We start from the raw sequence: 10,000 nt of genomic DNA, 5'->3' as shown, positions 1-10,000 counted from the left end.
GGAGTCCTGTTCTACTTGTGCAAACGTAGCCATATCTATGCGTCTTAATTCTTGTATGAAGATATGTGTTGTAAGAACATTTGTATGCACATTTATACACACTTACATATATGTACATTATATATATATATATATATATATATATATATATATATATATATATATATATATATATATATATATAAGTATACATTTATACATATATACAAAGCTAAAATATATATACATAAATATATATACACATTCATATACATATAAATATATATGCATATATATAAATATATGTATAAATGCATATATATATATATATATATATATATATATATATATAAGTATACATTTATACATATATACAAAGCTAAAATATATATACATAAATATATATACACATTCATATACATATAAATATATATGCATATATATAAATATATGTATAAATGCATATATATATATATATATATATATATATATATATATATATATATATATATATATATATATATATATAAAAGTATACATATATACAACTCTAAAATATATATACATATATTCATATACATATAAATATATATGCATATACATAAATATATGTATAAATATATATATATATATATATATATATATATATATATATATATATATATATATATATATATATATATATATATATATATATACACACACACATACATCAGTAAAAGGACCATTAAAACGCTCTCAATACCTGGTACTGAAGAAAGTCCCCTTATCTTATTATATCTTAAGAGTACAATTGTGTCATGAATAAATTGTTGTTGCTCTACTTTAGCAGTACGACTTGAGATATGAGAAAATATAACGAATCACCCAGTGATTATCTTAGGATAGGCGGACAGACGCTGCTTTCAGGCACAAGCAGCTGTTTAGTATGTAAGCAGCAGAATTGGTGACATTGCTACACACTAATTGCCTACTTTTGATTAGCCAGCGTTGCAACAACATAAAATTTAATTAAAAAGAATTCAGTTTCTGTGACATAGTCAATGCATTTCAATTTGTTTTCCATCTAAAATTCTAACATCCAATATACCAGTGGGAGTGCGGGGGGGGGGGGGGGGAGACTTGGGGAAATTAAGGGCAAACATCACGATGAACACATCAAAGCGTCCAGTAGAGAACGCGATTTTTATGTAGATTTAAAAAACATGGCCATCCGCAGAAAGGGTCACCTTGTTATACGTACCCTACAGAAACAACTATCCCCTGTCAATAAGTAACTTATTGAATATTAAAATAAAAAAATATAAGTTTTTGAAACATTTCAGATTTCCTCAGCATCATCTCCACAGTAGGGATTGATTGGATTAAATTTTCTAAGTTTTATCCACTTGACCCGGTACTGAAGCATGGGAAGCCAGTTCAGTGCCCAAGTTCAGCTGGGTGAAAATTCAACAGTTGCATTATGAAGCTAAAATTCAGAAGATGGAGAAAAAAATTAAAGAAAGGAAGCAGGAACTGAGGTAAAGCAGATTGTTAAAAATTGTCTGCAGCTGGGAGATGAAGCAACACTTTTAAAGAACACGAGGGATTGACTGCAGGTGCGATTGTTACCCTATGCATTAACCCCACCGTCCTCTTTCTTCACCATGGACCTTGAAATATTGGGATTTCAGGTTCGAATTTCCCAATCTTTTCAGTTACAGCACATCTTCATAACCTATGTTTTCAGGTTGCTGCACTATCTGCCGTTCCCTTCAGCAAAATCAACGGCAGCACAGCTATTAAAAGTAAAGTAAAATTATCTTTTAGACTTTGCTGGTAGAGTGAAATAGTCAGTCAAATGAAAAAGAGTTAAATCACCCATTAACTCTATAAAAACAGGCCGACTAAACAGTATTTTAGGTAAATAAAATCTGACGAGTGAAAGTCTATGAATGAGTTATCAGTTGAATGAAATTGTCTGTCAGTTTGGTGAAAGCTAGAATGTCTATCTCTGAAATTAAAAACAGTTAAAGAGTAAAACTGTATGTCACAAAATTAAATTAACCGTAATGAGAAAGCCAGCAGTGTCAGCAAATTGAAGCCAGTTGAGTGAAGTTGTCTATTAGCTAAGTGACGTCAATTGAGATGAAACCCTCAACTAAATGAGATCAGTGGAGTGAAATTCTCTCTTAAGTGGAGTCAGGAGAGTGAAATTGACTATTATGTGAAATCGACAGACTTTTTAAGTGAAATCATTATCAACTAAATGAAATCCTTCAGGTCGGATTGTGTATCTGGTACATTAAAGATATAGTTAATTTGCATCATCAATTAAATTAAATCACTCAAAATTGTGTAAAGCTTAAGTGAAATCAGTCAAACAAAATATTCTATCAGTCATGAAATGTCAAGTGAAATCATATCAGTTGAATGAAACCAATCTATTTTTAGTCAATCAGCTAAATGAAATCATGCGAGTGAAATTGGCTTTCACCTAAATTAGGTTACGCAAGTGAAAATATCAATCATTAAAATTATATCAATAGACAAACTTTCCATCTAGTCAATGAAGACAGTTGACTGAACTGCCTTTTAGCTAACTATAATCAGAAGTGATATTAACAAAAGAAGAAAGAAAATAAGATCAAAATTACCTCACAGCTAAATAAAATCTGGAGAGAGGAAAGTCTCAGCTGAAAGATATATCATTCTGGTGAAAGAGCATCAAAAGTGAAATCGAGCGATTTGAAGTAAACATAGTTTATGAAATTGCCTCCAATCCAAGTGAATTCATGGAAGGAATATTTCTTCAAATGTGCAACTATAAAACTGGCTTGCAACTCAAGAGCCCTTAAACTCTTATAAAAGTGGGGAGAGCATAGAGCAGCGCACACGCAAGCACGCTTCCATCAAAATAAGATCAGGTTAGTGATATTACCTCCCTCTAACTAATCTATCTAGTAAATTAACCTGTTGGCTAAATAAAATCGCCCTCGATCTGATAAAAACAGTGTTTTGAAATCACGTCCTGGCTATAAAAGAAAAAACAAAAATACTAGTCCAGCGATCTTGTACCTTATATAATTGATTTAGCGAAGTTGTTCCCTTCCTAAAAGCGGTTGTGAAATTACCTTAGCTAAAAAATGGTCTTATAATATCACCTTGGGTGAAAACAATCCAATTAAATTACCTTAGCTGAAAATCAATCCAGTAAAATTGCCTCTTGTATAAAATCCAGTTTAGTAAAATTATCTCTAGACTAAAAATCGGTGTTGTGAAATCCTCTTGACTAAAAAATCAAATTTAGCGAAATATTTTCTAGGCTATAAGCAAGTCTAGTGAAATCGCCTCTTAACTAAATATCCTTCGATCTGAATCACCTATCTTTAAAAATCAGTCTAATGGAATCACTTCTTAAGTAATAAGCAGTCTAGCGAAATTGCCTCTTATTTAAAAATTAGTGCAGTGAAATAGCCACTTAGCTAAAATTCAGTCCAAGTAAAACTACCCCTTTGCTAAAACCTGCTTAGCTTATTAAAATCTGTATGATGAAACCTATTCTTGCCTTCGCTAAGTCATTTGACTGTGAATGCCTTAAGCGAAATTATCTCAGCCTTGTGAAATTAAGTGAAAACTCCCCAAAGGCTAATCAAATCAAGATAATGAAACCGACTTTCAGTTAAAAGAACTCATACTAGTCGAAATTACACTTCAGGTAAATTCAGTCAGTCAGAATTTATCAAATATTCAAGTCTGCCAGCTAAATGAAGCCAGTCCTGTGAAATGGTCTATAACAAAATGAAATGAGTCCTATGAAATGGTATATCGCAAATGAAATCGAGTCCTGTGAAATGGTCTATCGCAAATGAAATGAGTACTGTAAAATGGTCTATCGCAAATGAAATGAGTACTGTGAAATGGTCTATCACAAATGAAATGAGTCTTATGAAATGGTATATTGCAAATAAAATGAGTCCTATGAAATGGTATATTGCAAATAAAATGAGTCCTATGAAATGGTATATCGCAAATGAAATGAGTCCTGTTAAATGGTCTATCGTAAAGGAAATGAGTCCTGTGAAATGGTATATCGCAAATGAAATGAGTCCTGTGAAATGGTCTATCGCAAATGAAATGAGTACTGTGAAATGGTCTATCGCAAATGAAATGAGTCTTATGAAATGGTATATTGCAAATAAAATGAGTCCTATGAAATGGTATATTGCAAATAAAATGAGTCCTATGAAATGGTATATCGCAAATGAAATGAGTCCTGTTAAATGGTCTATCACAAATGAAATGAGTCTTATGAAATGGTATATTGCAAATAAAATGAGTCCTATGAAATGGTATATTGCAAATAAAATGAGTCCTATGAAATGGTATATCGCAAATGAAATGAGTCCTGTTAAATGGTCTATCGTAAAGGAAATGAGTCCTGTGAAATGGTCTATCGCAAATGAAATGAGTACTGTGAAATGGTCTATCGCAAATGAAATGAGTCCTATGAAATGGTATATTGCAAATAAAATGAGTCCTATGAAATGGTCTACCGCAAATGAAATGGGTCTTGTGGACTAGTCTATCACCATGCTTAATCAGTAGGAAAAATAATGATCAGCCAAGTAAAATCAATGTAGCTATTAAATTCCATCATTTAAGTAACAGCGTAAAGTTTGAGCAAGAGGATCGTATGTCAGCTAATTGAAATCAGTCGTGTGAAACCGGTTACCCGTTATGCAATCACTTAAGCTAAATGAAATCAGCTATGATTGATGTAGATGACCATACGAGTTACTTAGCAGCAACATTGCGCTGACCACAACCATATCATCATCACAAACAATTCATAATTCCAAGATCGAGCGACAAAACTCGGTTTAATAGCAAGTGTCATTGTGGGAGGAACATGAAACTATTATTATTATTATTATTATTATTATTATTATTATTATTATTATTATTATTATTATTATTATTATTATTATTAGTTTCTAAGCTACAACCCTGATTGGAAAAGCAGACTGGTTATATGCCCTAGAGCTCCACAGGGAAAATAGCTCAGGGAGGAAAGGTAATAGGGAAATAAACAAGAAATTAACAAAATATTTTAAGACCAGTAACAACATCGAAATAAATCTTTCATATATAAACCATACACACTTAAAATAAAAGAAAGAGAAAAAGAAATAAGAGTGTGTGCCTGAGTGTACCCTCAAGCAAGAGAACTCGACCAGAATACAGTGGAAGACCCTGGTGCAGAGGCTTCGGCACTAAGAGCTTCTTACCATAGCAAAAGAATCTTCTACCGTTACCAAGAGGAAAGCAGCCACTGAAAAATTACAGTGCAGTATTTAACCCCTTGAGCGAAGAAGAATTGTTTGGTAATCACGGTGTTGTCAGGTGTGAAGGGCCAATAATGGTCGCAACCCATCCATTCCTACATTTAATATAATCAATCACTATGAGAATTAGGTTTGTAGTTGAAGACTTACACTGCCGGAGAGTAATGATTACATTCGCAAATAGCTTTGCAGTTATAAAGAAAGTCTCAGGTATGATGAAAACAATTAAGAAACCAAATAATTATGTAATAAAATTGATAGCTAGGTTCGTTCGTCATAGGCAAAATATTTTCATTAATTTTTCATGAACCTCAATTATATAAGTCAAACACAATTATGTGAGAGAGAGAGAGAGAGAGAGAGAGAGAGAGAGAGAGAGAGAGAGAGAGAGAGAGAGAGAGAGAGAGAGAGAGAGAGAGAGAGAGAAATTTAAATATTCGTAACAAACTTGACTGTTAAAATGCCGTAATAAATATGACTGTTAAAATGCCGTAACAAATATGACTGAACTTGTAATTTATTTTGTCTAAATACAAGAAGTTTGAATTGCAGATTAATCTGTCTTATCCCGTTTCTTGAAATTTATTTTGTTTAAATTTGTCTGTAGCTTGACAGCTGCCTTGAAGTCTTGCTTTTCACCAAAAGGCTAAGCTCTGTAAATAATTGTTGAAACTGATGCCTTGCAGTTTGGCTATTGAGATAAAGATTAAGCCCACCGTTAATAACTATGGTTGTTAACTGCGTCGGCATGCGATCGTAGTAGAAAGTCTACACGATGCTACATATCAGGCAACTGACTCTCTAATTTAGTTATAGGTGAGAAAGAAAGTTGATAAAACTTTTATCATGTTTTTATTTACAAAGTTGATTCTATGACAATGCTTAACGCATTTGTCTTCATTTTGGCATGGTGACATAGCCTTTGGAATAATTAAGAAGCAATCATATGCAGTAACGACATTTAATTGATAAACTTAATATAATTTGTTTCTCATAATTAGGTAAAATAGCTGTGATCTTACTACATGTACACTTAGATTCAAAAGTCCGCCGACACTCAAGGGGAATCGTTCGTCAGAGGTCTCTAGTGTTACCATAACAAAACAAAGAAAGAGTTGGTCTTCTTACTACCTTTAAGGAAATGGGCGGAGACTTGTCCAACCTCAGCGAACGCTTAAAAATATTACAAATCGAGTTGCCATATTTCATTCTGTGGTATCATTTGTCCCTCGAGTATTCACAGCAAATACATAACACACACACACACACACACACACACACACACACACACACACACACATATATATATATATATATATATACATATATATATATATATATATATATATATATATATATATATATATAATTATTTTTACTATTCTTTTGAAGAGCCCAGTAGACACTTTCAATGGATGGGGTGGGGGGGGGGGGGGCGCCCGCCTAGGTAGGGGGGGATTACTCCTCCCCCGGGCAGTCCGACGCTGAAGAATTTGAGGAAACAAGGAAGGCATTTGTATTTTAGAGGTTGTGGAAAGAGGTTAAGAAATTCTTGATACAACTTGTAAAATATTGTATCATTGCCTCAATCTAATTTGATAACCGTTAATGTTCCATGAAATATTGCTAACCTAATTCATAATTAGTTCATTTGTAGTAGCTAGTGGCAACCGAATAAATAGCCTTTGTTGTTCTAAGGTTGTTTAGTAACCAAAGTTAACTATCAACTTTGCATAATAAATAATCTGTGATGGAAACAGTAAATACTGATGACTGCATAGCATTTTGAATACAATCAGAATTTAGTTTATTGAATCGAAAAGGAATTGTATTGCGGTAAATGAAACCACTATTACATTCTAGCAAAACCTTTTAGAAAATTTGCTTTATTGATAAATCATATATAAATGTCTCTTGTCATCAGAACAACATAATTTTCCAAGATTTTGTAATGAAAGTAAGAAATACTAATTTTCCCGTAATACATTCTCTAATTTTCCAAAAAAAAAAAAAAAAAAAAAAAAAAAAAAAAAAAAAAAAAAAAAAAAAAAAATATAAGCGCGGGGGGCATGAGCACAAAATGATTTCCTACACTAATACCTTGGCTGTAAGTTATCAGTGATTATGTAATTACTAGTAGCTTTATCTTAAGAAAATTACATAGATTGATTACGCTGACTTCTAATTTTCGTAATTCAAATAGGCGTAAGTCTCCATGATCAAGTTCCTATTTGTGTTCCTTTCATTCATTCTTTATTCATTCGTTTATTAAACATCCTCGACATTTTTAAGAAAAATTGCCTTTTTCGCCGGTATTCATCTAAGGCCGTCAATTTTAGTTCCTAGTTTCTCACTATCCCTCCAGAAAAGAAATCTCTCCTGAGCGGCAACAAGAAACACCTGCACTTGACCATTCCAACCTGGAACCTTTCGAAATTTGTGTGAAGCCAAAACGAGATATTCCTTAGCTGGATTAGAAAATAAGGCATTTTGAGCACTATTTCACTCACATTTTTTTATACAATTTCAATCATATGCCTTTATGATTATTCCAGTTAACGAAAATATCTTGGTTGATTTTAAAGCAAACGGGCAAATTATCCTACAGAGTACTTGCGTAATGAACATATTAATTGGAAAACTTGTGGTATGTGGAGGACTACAGAACATAATGATCTATAGTAACAAAATAGTATAACTTCGAGCCGGACGAATGTTGGTATAAGGATTCTTTCTAACGAATCCTTCAAACACTCATAAGACAACGACTCTCTAATTAAAGCTATTATTGTTCCAAAATCTACCATTATGTAGATGAGCATTTAAGACTAACAAAATAATTCCGTTATCGCTACTCGATGATAACTATCTCCAATTTTGCCACAGGGCCTCAGTAATTATCAAGCAAATTGAAGCTCTTGTAATAAAGATTGAATTAGCAACAGCATAGATTTTACTGTATATATTTAAAAATTTAGTTTAAATGTCAATGCCAACCATTCTTAGCCACAAATACGGGCGGAAAAGGAAAAGTAAAAACATTTAAGAATAAAGGGCCGGAGGGCTGCGAACTAAAGACTGAGATGGCACATCCCCTTGAATCTGAATGACTTGGGAAATATTTTTCAGTAAAATATCCTTATGTATTCCAAAATGTTCCTATCTATGAATATCTAAAGGCCTATGAAAGTCTTTAGCAATCAATTTAGCATTCTAAAACTAGGTTTTTGGAAGCATAATACACTAATTTTTATTGGAAACATTGCAATATCAAGCGAAAATTTCTCCTGATATGCATGAATGTCTAGAAATCAATTTATATGGTGACCAATTACTACATTCACTACTGTAATCTCTCTCTCTCTCTCTCTCTCTCTCTCTCTCTCTCTCTCTCTCTCTCTCTCTCTCTCTCTATGAATGTCCTCAAGGAGTCAAGGCTCGTATAACTCATTTATGGCGTTTTTATGAATACTTTACAGCATCTAGCCATAAATGAAACTGGAACAAGACTAATGTCGGATCTCCGAACAATATAATGTAGCTGTTAACGGAAGGAATTGTTAAGTTATGCCACTCCATTAATTTCTACATGCTTATACAGATTCTAGATATATATATATATATATATATATATATATAATGTGTGTGCGTTTGTGTGTGTGTTTTGTGTATTTGTATTGGATAGTTGAGATGTCAAATGATACCACAGCATAAAATATGGCAACAAGATTTGTAATATTTTCCAGCGTTCGCTGAGCTTGGACAAGGTTCCGCCTATCTCCTAAGAAGTAGTAAGAAATGCAACTCTTTATTTGTTTTGTCATGGTAACACTAGAGACCTCTGACGAGCGATTCTCCCTGAGTGTCGGCGGACTTTTGAATCTAAGTGTACATAAAACCTTTCGTATGGGTACGCTATTTAACCATTTCAATTAGAGTACCTTCTAAATCGAAAAGTATGGTCTATCAAGCCCTAAATATTCCATACAAATACCAAAATCCTGAGCTTCAAATATCCTTGTCTTTTATCACAATGTTATTTTATCTTTAGTCAGCCAATCCACATACCGTAAGTAACTGTATTCAAGTCTAGTCAGATGTAAATGCCAATCACCTAACAACCACTATTTACGACAGATGTCCGGGGTCATTTACAAAGTATATGTACCAAAAGGGTAAAGTAAGTGAATAAAATCTAAAGATACAGATCAACTAAACTAGATAAATCTTTCAGCCTCGCCAAGCAAATTTCCGGTAACCGATTTAGTCCAGTTAATTTCTCTATGATAAACAAGAACCTTAACTAATGGGTGAAATAAATATTTGGTAGCATATTAAAGCTATTGATAAGCATAAATCAACAGATATTGGACATAAATAAGACTTAATCTCCCTAAAGATTCCTCATTCTCATGGAAACTGGTAAATGGGGGAAGTTGAGAGCGAACACCACTTGCATTTAACAATAATCAAGTTTACACATTACACAATATGGCACCATTCCGAAAAATAACAAACGAGAACTCGTATAATATTGTCACAAAATCGAGCCTTGCTTTCTACACATACAAACCCTATCACGGCTTTATAAAACCGTAAATCGTTGCACCCGAATACTTAATTCACCAATATATTCGGCACATCACCTGACTTACCCATATCTTGTAATACCTCGCGAAATTATCTGCAAACAC

At 32.9% G+C, this 10,000-nt stretch overlaps 1 long non-coding RNA gene across 1 annotated transcript in view; it reads right to left on the bottom strand.

Annotated features, from left to right (window-relative positions):
* Positions 1–10,000, bottom strand: part of LOC137614624 (uncharacterized) — a 30,515-nt gene that overhangs the window by 20,472 nt on the left and 43 nt on the right. The window contains exon 1 of the long non-coding RNA XR_011039100.1: positions 9,962–10,000. This exon is cut by the window's right edge and continues 43 nt beyond it. This is a non-coding gene — a long non-coding RNA (uncharacterized lncRNA). The remainder of the gene's footprint in view (positions 1–9,961) is intronic.

This window comes from Palaemon carinicauda, chromosome 21, assembly GCF_036898095.1.
Source record: "Palaemon carinicauda isolate YSFRI2023 chromosome 21, ASM3689809v2, whole genome shotgun sequence".
NCBI lineage: Eukaryota > Metazoa > Arthropoda > Malacostraca > Decapoda > Palaemonidae > Palaemon > Palaemon carinicauda.
This window is presented reverse-complemented; position numbering and strand designations above follow the sequence as displayed.